Genomic DNA, 12,800 nt, shown 5'->3' on the forward strand with positions numbered 1-12,800 from the left:
GCATATGGTCATGTGGCACTGTCTGAAAGGTCCGCAATGAAGTCAGATGTTCATAGACGTCTCCGGATGAAAAACTAGTTGAAATAGTTGCAAAAAGTGTATAGAACTGTTAAAAATGAAGGTGAGAAATGGCAGAGTTTTAAGGTGACACTTTGTAAATTGGACACACATATTGTTATATTTGGTAAGTATGATATAAGTAAGTTGTAGCAAAATAGCATGCACTGGTAAAAACCCATGAAATACACTGAAAAAAATGTTGTTAAAGGGACATTATGGTTAAGTTGGACTAATAAAAACCTATGAAATTCAACGCAAAAATGTTGTTAAAGGGATGTTATGGTTGAGTTGAACTAATAAAAACCTACGAAATTCAATGAAAAAACTTTGTTAAGTGGACGTTATGGTTAAGTTGCACTAATAATAACCTATGAAATTCACTGAAAAAACTTTGTTAATGGGACGTTAGGGTTAAGTTGAACTAATAAAAACCTATGAAATTCAATTAAAAAACTTTGTTAAGTGGACGTTATGGTTAAGTTGAACTAATAAAAACCTATGAAATTCAATGATGTCATCAATGATATTTGTGATGTCATCTTTGATCTCCTTGGTGTTAGTCTTAGTAGTGCACGGTGGTGGCGAGAGTTATGGTTGCTTAGCTTACCATAACTCGTGAATTTCAGAGGTTTTTTTCGATTTTACTTGTAACCATAACATCCTTTTAACAACATTTTTTTACTGAATTTCATAGGTTTTTATTAGTACAACCTAACCATAACGTCCCTTTAACAAAGTTTTTTCATTGAATTCCATAGGATTTTATTAGTCCAACTTAGCCATAACGTCCCCTTAACAAAGTTTTTTAATTGAATTTCATAGGTTTTTATTAGTGCAACTGAACCATAATGTCCCTTTAACAAAGTTTTTTCATTGAATATATGTTTGGGATATTTGGGGAGCAGGGGGTGCATGGTGAATGCATGGGGGATTTGGGTTGTTTGACCAAGTGTAAACATTTCTAGCAGAATTGATCCTAGCCAAATTCACTTTTTACTTTGGCAGAACAACCCAAATCATGCCATACTCCCAACCACAACCCCTTTACCCTACTTACCTTTTTTCTCCCTGCTGCCTCCACCGCTCCTCCTGCACCCCTGTGGCGTCGGATCCATCCCTCTAACGTGGGTCGGATCTGACACTGCAGGGTCCATTTTCATTTTCTTTTTTTTTTAAATCTTCTAGCGGTCGGGTGAGGGAGACATCCCCACAACCCCCACTGACATTACAATGAACAAGGGTGTGGGGGACGCACCCACAGCCCTTTTCCCCCTTGTTCACTATGATGCTGTTTGAATGGGAGATTTGATTGTAATTATCATATTTGATCAAATCTTCGATCAAATCTCTCATTCAAACAATTTTATTTGGGTCAACTTGGCTAATACCTTGGCTAATACCTACATGGGAAGGTTGTATACCAAAGGTATCTCATAGTTGGGGTTTGTGCTGGCCGCAGTAGTCTGGGTGGGTGAGATGAACTTTGTGTCACCTGGCTGTCGGTTGGCTGGGATCAAAGGAAGGAGGGTGGCATCTAACTGGCAGCTAACTGCATTTGACCAGTTGTGATAGTATCGAATGGTAATTCGAGGCCAGGACAAAATGAAGTGTTAGTCAATCATAGGTTTATGACTTGGTGCCGTTGTGGATAAGGAATAGTCTTCCTGAGAACATGATAGCTTGTTCTTCAGTGACCAGGGAACTCCAGCCACATGGGAATGTCGGCTTGGGGCTAGTAAATAAACCATGTGCAAGAGGTGGTTAACGGCAGAGGTGGCACATGGTTTATGGGTTTCAATTAGGTTCTCAGGAAGATGACTAGGATGGGGGCCAGAGGCCATGTGGCTGAAATTGAAAATTAGTGTGAAACGAGAAATACCATGGAAGCCAATAAGACTGGGAAGATAAGATGTTTATTGATGGTTCAAAGGAAACTTGTTTATTTCTCTCCCTCTCCCTATTGATGAAGTGTTCTTGTAAAAGCCGTGTGCATCACACCCGTGGTTAAAGGTCCCTGACAAGCTAGAACTTGTAATAAATCAGGATTGCTGTAGGGCGAATAAGTAATCATGGGTTTATGTCATGTTCAACTATGGTAAGAGCCCAAAAGGGCTTGTACTTGTATGTTGAAGGGGCTGGTGTTTAGGTGAATGTGTCCAATAAGAGGGTGGGAAATTAGGGGAATTAGATTTCCTTGTATAGGGTTAGACAATCATATTTGGGGGGATGATTTTGGAACACAATATGTGGGAGTGTGTTAAATATTACAAAAATGTATATAAACTGTAACTTATGTGTGGTTGGAGGAGAATCGGGTTAGTTCTGTCTTTCAGGAGTCCTCTAGCCCTTGCCGGTTGTTTGACTATAATAAAATGTCTTTACTGCCAAACGTGCACTGACTTCTTGAGAGGGGGGCTTATTTTGGGTAGACAGATCTGAGGTCCGCCCTGACATTTGGTGATGGTCCAACATGACCTCCAGGCTTTCTGAGACTCTGGGAGTTTCCGGTCTGCACAAATCACTTGCAGCACTTCTCTATGACGACCAGTATTTTATGGATTTCAAAAGAAGAGTTGTACAGGTGACATGTTGGTTAGAGCTCTACCTGCTCCCCAAGGTGTGTTGTTGCGGGCCAACTGTGCAGGGCAATTTGAGGGAGCACTTTTGAGGGGAAACCAAGAGGATGATAGGGGAATAAAAGGATTATTTGTATTTGCATTTTTCTGGCAGCGTCATAAGGCATCTATGAGTGGAGTTAGATAAGTTAAGCTGATTAGATGATGTGAGTGTTTTTGGAGGAGTGGATACATTGTTGTGTTGTAAGTCCTTTTTCTTATGTATTATTATCTTGTTTATTATTTAATTTTCTTGGTTAGTCATCGTAGTTAAGGGTAACTTTCTGTACTCGAAAAAAGCCACAAAGAGAAAGTAAAAAGGATTTTGGCCATGGCAATGTGTTATTGTGATAATATGCTGTTTTTTGTCTAAGAGTGGAGAGTATAATTAGATTTGGATAGTTAGTGAGGTGATTGTGGTGAGAGTGAATACTGTGAGTTACTGTGGTTAGGTTTTAAGAAATTGGGGAGGAAAAGGGTGTCTTTTTGGTTCGAAATGGTGTGCTGCCGATTAGGCTTTCGTGTCTAGATTCTTGATTTCTGGAATAAGGTTGTTAGAGTTAGGCTGGTTTGGAGTATGGAGACTCCACTTGACAGTTGTGTCAGGTGCTTCCAGAGAATAAGGTAAAGATTAAGTACCACTGGCAACGGGTATGAAAAATCAAGGATACCATTTTTAATTCTTGGCCTGAAGAGGGGACATATGAAAAGGGTATGGTGAAGAACATGTATACCTTTTTAGTTACTAGATACAAGGGATCAACATTTGAGTAACCTCAAAATATTTTAGAACTATGTAGGATGTATGTTTAGGGTGGTAAGACCCACAGCACTACAATTCACAAAAAAGTGCAGCGAAAGGAATGTGCAGAGATTCCTTCTGCCCCACCAACTTATGGGTGCTATCCTTTGTTACCTGAAGAGTGGTACACTAACCCTGAGTTCAAACCCGTCAGCTAGGGTCTCTGAAAGATGGGATACTGAGAGAACTGGAAGGGTAAATCATCTGATGGCTAGGACAACAGAGAGATCGAGAACGGGAGTGAAATAAGAATAACTCCTTCAACAGCTAGGATAGATGAGGGACTAAGGATCGTGGAGTGAGAGAGAGTAATGCTATTAACAAGAAGGTTAGTTGAAGGAATGAGAATGGGTAAAAAGAAACAATCGCACCTCCTACTACAACAATAGAAGATTGTGAATGGTAGTGGGAAATCAAATACAGAGGAATTTGGAAGAAGCATTGAGAGTAGCGGAGAATGAGGTATTGCTTTTGTGGCAGCAAAGAAGCAAAGAGCGGGAAGAAGGGAATAGGCAGGTAGAACATGTAGGAGGAGAGAGTTGGGGTGTGGACAGGTCCTCTTTAGGCTTAAAGTGTCATTTATCAAAGATGTCCAATTGTAACTTGAAGAGAAAATTGTTGCTTTAGGTGGAGGACTTAGACAGGAACCAGAAGCGCAGGGTAGCATCACTTATAATTCTGTGCTTATGGAAAGGCCAAAGGATATGATAACAGGGAATGAGAACGAGAAGGATGAATGGGAAACAGGTGCCGTGCAGGGAGATCAGGGTGGGGTAGCCTCACCTCCCGTTCCAGCAGCAGTGACTGCTACAGCAAACACACTATGGGGTTGTTGCACATGCTTTGGTGCCTGTATGGCTGTAGTAAGAAGTAACGAAAAGACAAGCAAAGCATCAGTAAAAACCTGAGTGACTCAATTTTCGATGCTCCCTAAGGGACAAACGACAGCATTTCCGAAAGCTTTTCATGTCCTATGGTCACACATGGACAGGAATAAGTTGATGAGGACACTCCCCTTTCTCACTGCAGGGGCCAGGAAGTGGATTTATGCATTTGAAAAACAGACTGACAGTGTTATGTTGGTCATAGGGGACATGAAAACTGTATTTATTGCTTTACTGGGAGAACAATCAGATGAAATGTTGTGGTGAGCAGAGTATCCTAGCATCCAGTTAGATACAACACATACATTTGATTCTGGCTAAAAAGATGACGCTATATGATGATCCTGCTGCACATATTTTCAAAACGAGGATCAAACCATATGTTCCAAATAGAACACTGTGGTCGTCCCATCTCGGAAAAATTGCAACGGCCCCACACAAACTCAAAAGCGGCCTAGGCAGAGCCTTTCCGACTCTTGCTGCCAGTCTCTGGAACAACCTTCCGGACCATCTAAGACTGGAAACCAAGTATACCTGCTTTCGCAAAATGGTAAAAACCCACCTCTTAAAATAAACCGCCACCCATTCAACTCCCAGTCAGAGTAATCTTATGTGATCGTCCCGTCCTATTCGTCCTATCACCATTTGTCTGTCTTTCGTGTTCTTGTCTCTTCACCCCGAGGCTCGCGAGCTACCGGCGCAATATAAATATAAAAAAATAAAAAAAATATTCAATTAATTCGGGAAAAACGGAGAGCATAAACAGAAACATGGAATAACAATGTAACTATTTTCTACCACACGTTAAAAAAAGGACTTCCTAAAGAAGTTCAACATGATTTGGACAAGGTGGTGGGAATGGAAGCCAAGGATTGGCTGGTGATTCAGGCGCACATTGCGCATTTCTGCAAAAGAAGAGAAGAAATGGAGAGTAGTGAACAGGCACAAAAGGCAGAAACAAAGCTTTTTCCCCAAAAAATTGCTAAAATCAGTCTAGAGGAAGCAGTAATTACTAGCTCTACTGAGACACAGCAGTGACAATTGGACAACACGCATGTATTCAACAAAGTATGGCACAGGGTTGGAAGGATGGGTTTCTTACAGATCAATGGCAAATGGGAAGATTTCCAAGGGGAAGAGGAGGATTTCTGAGAGGAGTTGGGTCATTTGGTGGGTTCGGAGGGATGAGGCTTTGGTTCTGTGGGCCAATGGGAGATAACAATGGGGGACTGTATGGCGTACAGTGTTAATCATGCAGGAGGATGGGGCATGTGTTGAGAGATTGTTGAAATATGCCACTTTATTTTAGCCCAGGCGGACCAGTAGGTAGGTTCCTGTATAGTCCTTCCCAGCAAATGCAAGCCCTGACCATGCCATAAGCCCCAGGCTCTGTGCAATCACAGCATGTATGGGTTGCACAGAACCGGGCATCTGAGGATACACAGACCTACTTGTTTCAGTCAACCATGCCAGTCCAGGCACTGGTAGAGATATGTGAAAAGAATCCTTTACCCCAAGGAATGGTTAGTCATTATAGTGGAGCAAGTATTTTAGGAGGGAATCCTTTCCCACTCCCAGGTACTAATACGTATCCGGATTAGGCCAACCCACAGAGATCTGTAATGTGTTGAGTCCTGTCTTTTGCTGCTGATCCAGAAGAAGAACCCAAGGTAGGTGTAATCATGATGATCAAATCTTTTAATGTATGATTGATACAGGTGTTACAATATCTTGCATCAAGGAACGTAAGTTCCCTTTATCAGACAAAATGATGGACACAGGGCTGGGTACCTGGGATCAGTGACCGGACATGGCGTATTCCAATTGAATTCTTATTCTGCCTGCTCTTCCACAGGAGTTAGCAGCAGGCCCAATTTTTGCAATTCTTTTGCAAGCAGTGGTCATTACAAAGGATTAGGTTGTTCTCTCAGGCACTGATGAGGAAGGTGAAGAGTGGTGCACAGTTGTGTGCATTAATCTGACCCAATCACTTTTTTATTTATTTATTGTTTATTTGTTAGGTGCTTATACAGCAAGTACAATACTGTTTCGAAGCATGCACCGGGCAAAGGGAGAGAACAAGGGAGTGAAATACATTACAAAACACAATAATTAGTGAGAGCAGTGGGGGGGAAGGAGGAAGGACAACCCTAGTATGCCTTGGGAGTATTCAGAACAGGCAAGTGCAGCAGGGAAAAAGGGCAGAGGGCGTAAGTACTTGTGAGTCCGGGCTCATGGGTGAGCCACAGATGAAGTGCTTGGGTTGATGAGTACTACAAGGCCAGGGGTCATATAAGGAGTAAGTGTGAACCTCTGAGGCAGAAGGAGAGCCAAGGCAAGTGCTGAGGGTAGACAGGAGCTGGGAAAATTGGGTGTGGAGGTCAGGGGCCCCATGGATGCATAAGGGCCCCAGACATCAATCACAGGAACTGAGGGATTAGCAGAGTGAAGGGAAGAAGGAGGGAGCAGGGTTACCAATAGGAAGGATCTCAGTTTTATAGATATTGAGGCAGAGATCTTTGGAGGTGCACCATTACTGTATGGCAGACAGGCACTCAGAGATGATGGAGAGTTCAAGAGGAACAGGAAGTTTGAAAAGGAGATGTGCGTTGTCTGCGTAACACTGGAAGTTGGAGGAGAAGGGGGAGATGAGGCGTGCAAGCAGGGCAAGGTAGATGTTGAAGAAGAGCCAAGGGGAGAGGATAGCACCCTCGGGAACACCACAGGTGAAGAAGGAAGTAGGAGAGGAGAAGGTGCCCAAGAAGACTTGGGAAGAGTGGTCATTAAGGAAGGATGTCAGCCAGTCCAGCGCCCATTCGGAGATACCAAGGGTATCGTGGAGCCTTTTTATGAGGATGGAATGGTTGACTGTGTCAAAGGCAGAGGAGAGATTGAGAAGGAAGAGGGCAGCAGGGGAGTTGGATTCCAGAGATGCAAGTAGTTCTTCATGGCTATTTAAAAGAGCAGTGTGCATGCCTCTGCATGCTTGGACTCCAGATTTATTGTCGTGGAGACCATTAACAAGTTTGGTGTGCGAGTTGAGTTGGGGTAATGCCAGCTTCTCCAACAGCTTACCCAGGAAGGGGGTGATGGAATTAGGGTGGTAGTTGGCAGAGCAGGTAGATTCTGCTGAAGGTTATTTTGAGAATGGGCACACAATTGGAGTGCCTAAGGTAGGAAGGGAAAGATCCAGCGTCAAAAGAGTGATTGCAGAAATCAGCGAGTGTGGGGGCAAGGGAGCCAATGTTATCCTTGATGGTACTGGATGAGCAAAGGGGAACCTGTTTAAAAGAGACCTTCATGGTGTGGACAACTATGGTAACTTCTTCAAGTATGACAGGGGAGAAGGAGTAGAAGGAAGAAGAAGCAGGGTGAGGGGCCAAGGAAGGCAAGGGGGTAAGGGATGGGTTTGGAGGCTAACAAGGGAGTTCAGGATGTCCCGAGTTTTGGTGGTGAAGTGTGTGGCCATTGCGTTGGCGAAGGCCTGGAAAGGAGAAGGGGAGGAAGAGACTGCAGAAGGGATGGCTGGTCCCTGCAGCTCTTGAAAGTTCAGCTGTTTTGTTGGATGCACCGGAAACCTGTGCCTGTATGTGGGCTCTTTCCTTGTCGTGGATGGTGAGTCTGTATTGCCTTTGGAGCAGGCGGATGGCCAGTTTGTCAGAGGGTGAGCCTGAAGTTTCCCACTTCTGTTCCGCTGCCCTGCACATTTGTTTCAGTGCTGCAGGTTTGGATTCGTACCCGGTGTTATGCCTAGAGGCAGGTTTCAGGTGGATCCTCATGACTTGGACAAGAATGTCAAGTGTATTGGTGATGGAAAGGTGAAGGTTGCTGAGAGCAGAGTCAGAGGTAGTGTGGTGAGGGGGAATAAAAGTGGAAGTGAAGGCAGCATCTGACACATTCATTTAATCAGGCAGATGTTGGTGAACAAGGATTGAGGGGCTTTTTGGGGGGCGGGCAGGGGGCCAAAGGGACCCAGGTGGGAGAAAATAGAGATTGGTCTGACCAGGAGAGAGGGGTGACCAGTGGAAGGGAGAGAGAGAGGTCATAGTGTATGATGGCATCCAGAGTGTGTCCAGCTGAGTGGATTGGCCCAGAAGGTAGAATGGAGAGGGAACGAGAGGTGCAGAGGTCTGTGATGAGAGTGGTTGCAGAGGCAGGGGAGTCCAGTTAGATATTGAAATCACCCAGGAGGAGGAGGTTGGAGGTGGTTGAAAGTAAGGAAGAACAGAAGTCAGCCCACTCAGGGAGGAACAGGGTGGTGGTACCGGGAGGCCGGTAGATTGTAGCAATGGTCAGGGTGGAGATGAGAGAGATTACCAATTTGCAAACCAGGCTTTCAAAGGAAGAGTAGTGCTGGGTGGTTAAGATGGAAGCAGGAATCCACTCAGGGATGATTAAGGCAACCCGTCCGCCAGTGCGGTGAGATTGAGGCTTGAAGAGGATTTTGAAGCCATCACGGAGAAGGAAGACAAAAGTAGTGACTGACCTGGCATTGAACCAAGTCTCGGTAAAAGTGAGAATGTCGAGATCAATGGGCCTCATTAGAAGCTTGCCAGTCCAGATACAACAGTACCGGTAAGCTTTCCGGTACCATTGTATCCGGACCTTCAAAGTTGTGCTCTTGGTCTGACCTGGCGGAATGAAAAGCACATGCAAGCACAGCATGTCGGGTGCACCGGCACCATTATAAACGGTGCCGGTGCATCCAACCTCCCCATTTCCTTTGAGCCCTATTGGGCTAAAATGGGAATGGGGAGCATCCCATTCTGGCACCTGCGGATGCTCAATTACCGGGTCCAGCTGGGCCATAATGACCCGGTAATTGCCCATTTGGTGGTTCCAAATTTATTTGCAAGTTTGGAGGAAGCCTGCCTGTATTACAGGCAGGCAGGCTACATCCAAACTTGTAATGAGGCCCAATGTCTTCAAGAAGTAGGCAGATGTCAGCGGAGTGTTTGTTTGCTGAGCGTGCATTAAGAGTTGTCAGTTGGAGGAGGTTGCTGCATTTGAATGTTTTTTGAGTTGGTGTACAGGACGTGGTACACCAGTCAGAGAAGGGAGACAAAGAGTAGTGGGGGAAGATGCAGGACAAGGAAGGAAGCCAATGAGAGATGGCAGTATCCGGTCAAAGAGAAGGAGGTTGGGTTTTGGACCCTGAACTAGGATAGTGCCTGTGTGATAGACATTAGGAAAACAAGGAGAGGATGAGAAGCCGGCCGAGAGAACTTCCCACTTTGTGCCATCGTTAATGGTAGAGGATGTAGAAGGAGAGAGAGTGGAGATGAGATGGGGGGACAGAGAAGAGGATTTCAGTGAAATACTCTTTGGAGGAAGTGCTGACGTAGGTGCCTGCGATGGGAAGTCCAGGGATTGCACTCAAGATGTCTTTTTTGTGCTTTTTTCAACGAGGATTCGTGAGAGAGGGGGGATAGGTGATAGTGTAGCAGGTAGAGCAAATGGGAGAGATGGAGAGAGCCCCAGTGGTGGCAGAGGATAGTTTAGGAATGAAAGAAGGGTGGGTGGACTGCACAGTTATAGCTAAACTCACCAGGAGGCCTAGTGGAAGTAGTCACCAGGCATAAATGTAATCCAGAAAGGAATAGAGTATCAAGAAATAAGAGGTGCACAGATCTAAAAGATGCACACAGCCTAAAGTCGAAAGTCGAATATATATATATTCAGTGAAAAAACTTTGTTAAAGGGACGTTATGGTTAAGTTGTGCTACTAAAAACCTATGAAATTCAGTGAAAAAACTTGGTCAAAGGGACGTTATGGTTCCAAGTAAAACCGAAAAACCCTTGAAATTCGCCAGTTATGGTAAGCTAAGCAACCATAACTCGCGCACCACCGTGCACTGCTAAGACAAACACCCAGGACATCAAAGATGACATCACACATGTCATTGATGACATCACTGATGACACCACATGTGTATGTACTTTTCATGAAATATGTGTACAAGGGATTCTTATTATAATGTTGCAAAACAAGTTTCAAGGATCATTGCAATAAATATCATAACCTAATTAGTGCATTGAACGATGCATTGATACAAATAGCATTCTATTATGGGATTCTATCTAGTATACTAAGCTACTCATACAGAAACATAGATTTTTGTGTACTGTGAAATATGTAATAAGTAGCTAATAAAACACATGTATTACATAATTGCATTACTATAGACAAAACACAAAGACACAAGAACACATACCAATATGGGAATATACAGATAAAGTGAAGTTAGCAAAAAAGCACAAGTAGTAGCAGAAACAATTCATAACGAAACTGCTTATTTTCATGCAAATAAATTATTGCTCTGTTTCAAAGCTGCTATTTACCCTATGTATATGTATCACTTGATGTGATTTGACCCTAAGGAAAGTAGTGTGAGTGCAATGTATACAAATATGATCATATACAGGGAAAATAAAGCCATAAAAAAACAACAGAACTATCAGAAAGTGCTCATTAGTCTATTGATTATCTTTATGCACAAAAAGAATTGCTGTCTTTCAAGCTTGTGTCTTCCCGTATGTATATGTTTCATGTGATGTGACTGGACTCTAAGAGAATTACGTCTACAAATAAAATAACATTTTTAGTTTCTGACTGTTACTGAAGAAAACCATGTGGCCTAGAAATGTCAGCAAAAGAAAAAAGAGCGAGCCAGACATGTGATGTCATCAGTGATGTCATCAATGACATTTGTGATGTCATCTTTGATGTCCTGGGTGTTAGTCTTAGCAGTGCAAGGTGGTGGCGCGAGTTATGGTTGCTTAGCTTACCATAACTGGCGAATTTCAAGGGTTTTTCGGTTTTACTTGGAACCATAACGTCCCTTTGACAAAGTTTTTTCACTGAATTTCATAGGTTTTTAGTAGCGCATCTTAACCATAACGTCCCTTTAACCAAGTTTTTTCACTGAATTTCATAGGTTTTTAGTAGCGCAACTTAACCATAACGTCCCTTTAACAAAGATTTTTCACTGAATTTCATAGGTTTTTAGTAGCGCAACTTAACCACAACGTTCCTTTAACAAAGTTTTTTCATTGAATTCCGTAGGTTTTTAGTAGTGCAACTTAACAATAATGACTTTCACTTTATATACATATCATATGGAACTGACTGAATCTCTTCTACTGTACTTGATGTCCGCGAACTCATTTAATGTTCGCGGACATGTTCGAAGAACAGTACCACTACCTAAAAAACTCTGGGGGTTTTTTATATCATAACATAGGAACATTTAACACATTTTAAAAAAAGCACACAAACACAATATATGTACTAATACATAAGAAATGTAACCCATATATACAACACACTAACCATTCATTTAAATGCACTATGTTCTAAAATGGAATATACCACAAGAAAATAAATTGGCTTCCAACATAATTACCTCATAAACACAACAGAACTGAGAACAAGAGCAGACCCACTGAGTACATAGGACATATCTTACCTGAAATAATAAGTGTACTTAATTGTATTCATATATTTATAAACTTTCTGTATTAGATAAAAACATATATTATCTTTTTTTTTTCTCTCACAGAAATGTCTAGTACTCTGGAATGGCTAGAGGAACATTTCCCACATGAAGAAATGTCACAAGATAGTGAAACTAATGGTAAACACTTTATAATATAAACCATTTAAATATTATTATTTTGTATACATTTAACATATATATAGTTTTTTGTACAGAGCATAACAAAATAGAAACTACCTCTGAAGAAGCTGTTATGGAAAACACGCTTGACAACATAAAAGAAAAAATTGATTTATTGTTGACCAATTTTAATAATTTGAAAACTTTTGTTGAAGATAATTTTAAAACAAAAACGTCATAACATTGCCCCACATGTACTTGTCCCCCCTCACCATATGCCAGTCAATTATCCCCAAATCCTCTCCATAACCCAAAACGTTTTGATGAGACTTCCATCCCTTCTTCACCTAATAACAATCATGATGAAACCCCTAATTCTCCTGTTTTTGCTTCTGTTTCTGCCTCACCTTCTCTGTCATAAATTATTAATATATGTTAAATAAAGTTTAATTTTTATATTGTGTTGTAAATAGTTTCGTTTTTTTTTTTAAAACAATGTAGGTGTCCGCGGACATTGCAGGTGTTCTAAAATGTTCGTAAATAAACGAAAAAGGAGGTGTCCTGAAGAACACTATACCTGTTCGTACTGTTCGCTAGCAAGAAGAAACTATTCTAAGAACACACGCGGTGTCCTGAAATGTTCGTAAAAAAAAAAAAATTAAAGTGTCCTAAAGAACACTCTATCTGTCTGTAGTGTTCGCTAGGAAGTTCAAACTGTTCTAAGAACACAATTGGTGTACTGAAATGTTCGTACATAAACGAAATGGAACATGTCCTGAGGAACAGTATATCTGTCCTTACTGTTCGCTAGCAAATTTAA

Source organism: Ambystoma mexicanum, chromosome 7q (assembly GCF_040938575.1).
Source record: "Ambystoma mexicanum isolate Mex_15411 chromosome 7q, UKY_AmexF1_1, whole genome shotgun sequence".
NCBI lineage: Eukaryota > Metazoa > Chordata > Amphibia > Caudata > Ambystomatidae > Ambystoma > Ambystoma mexicanum.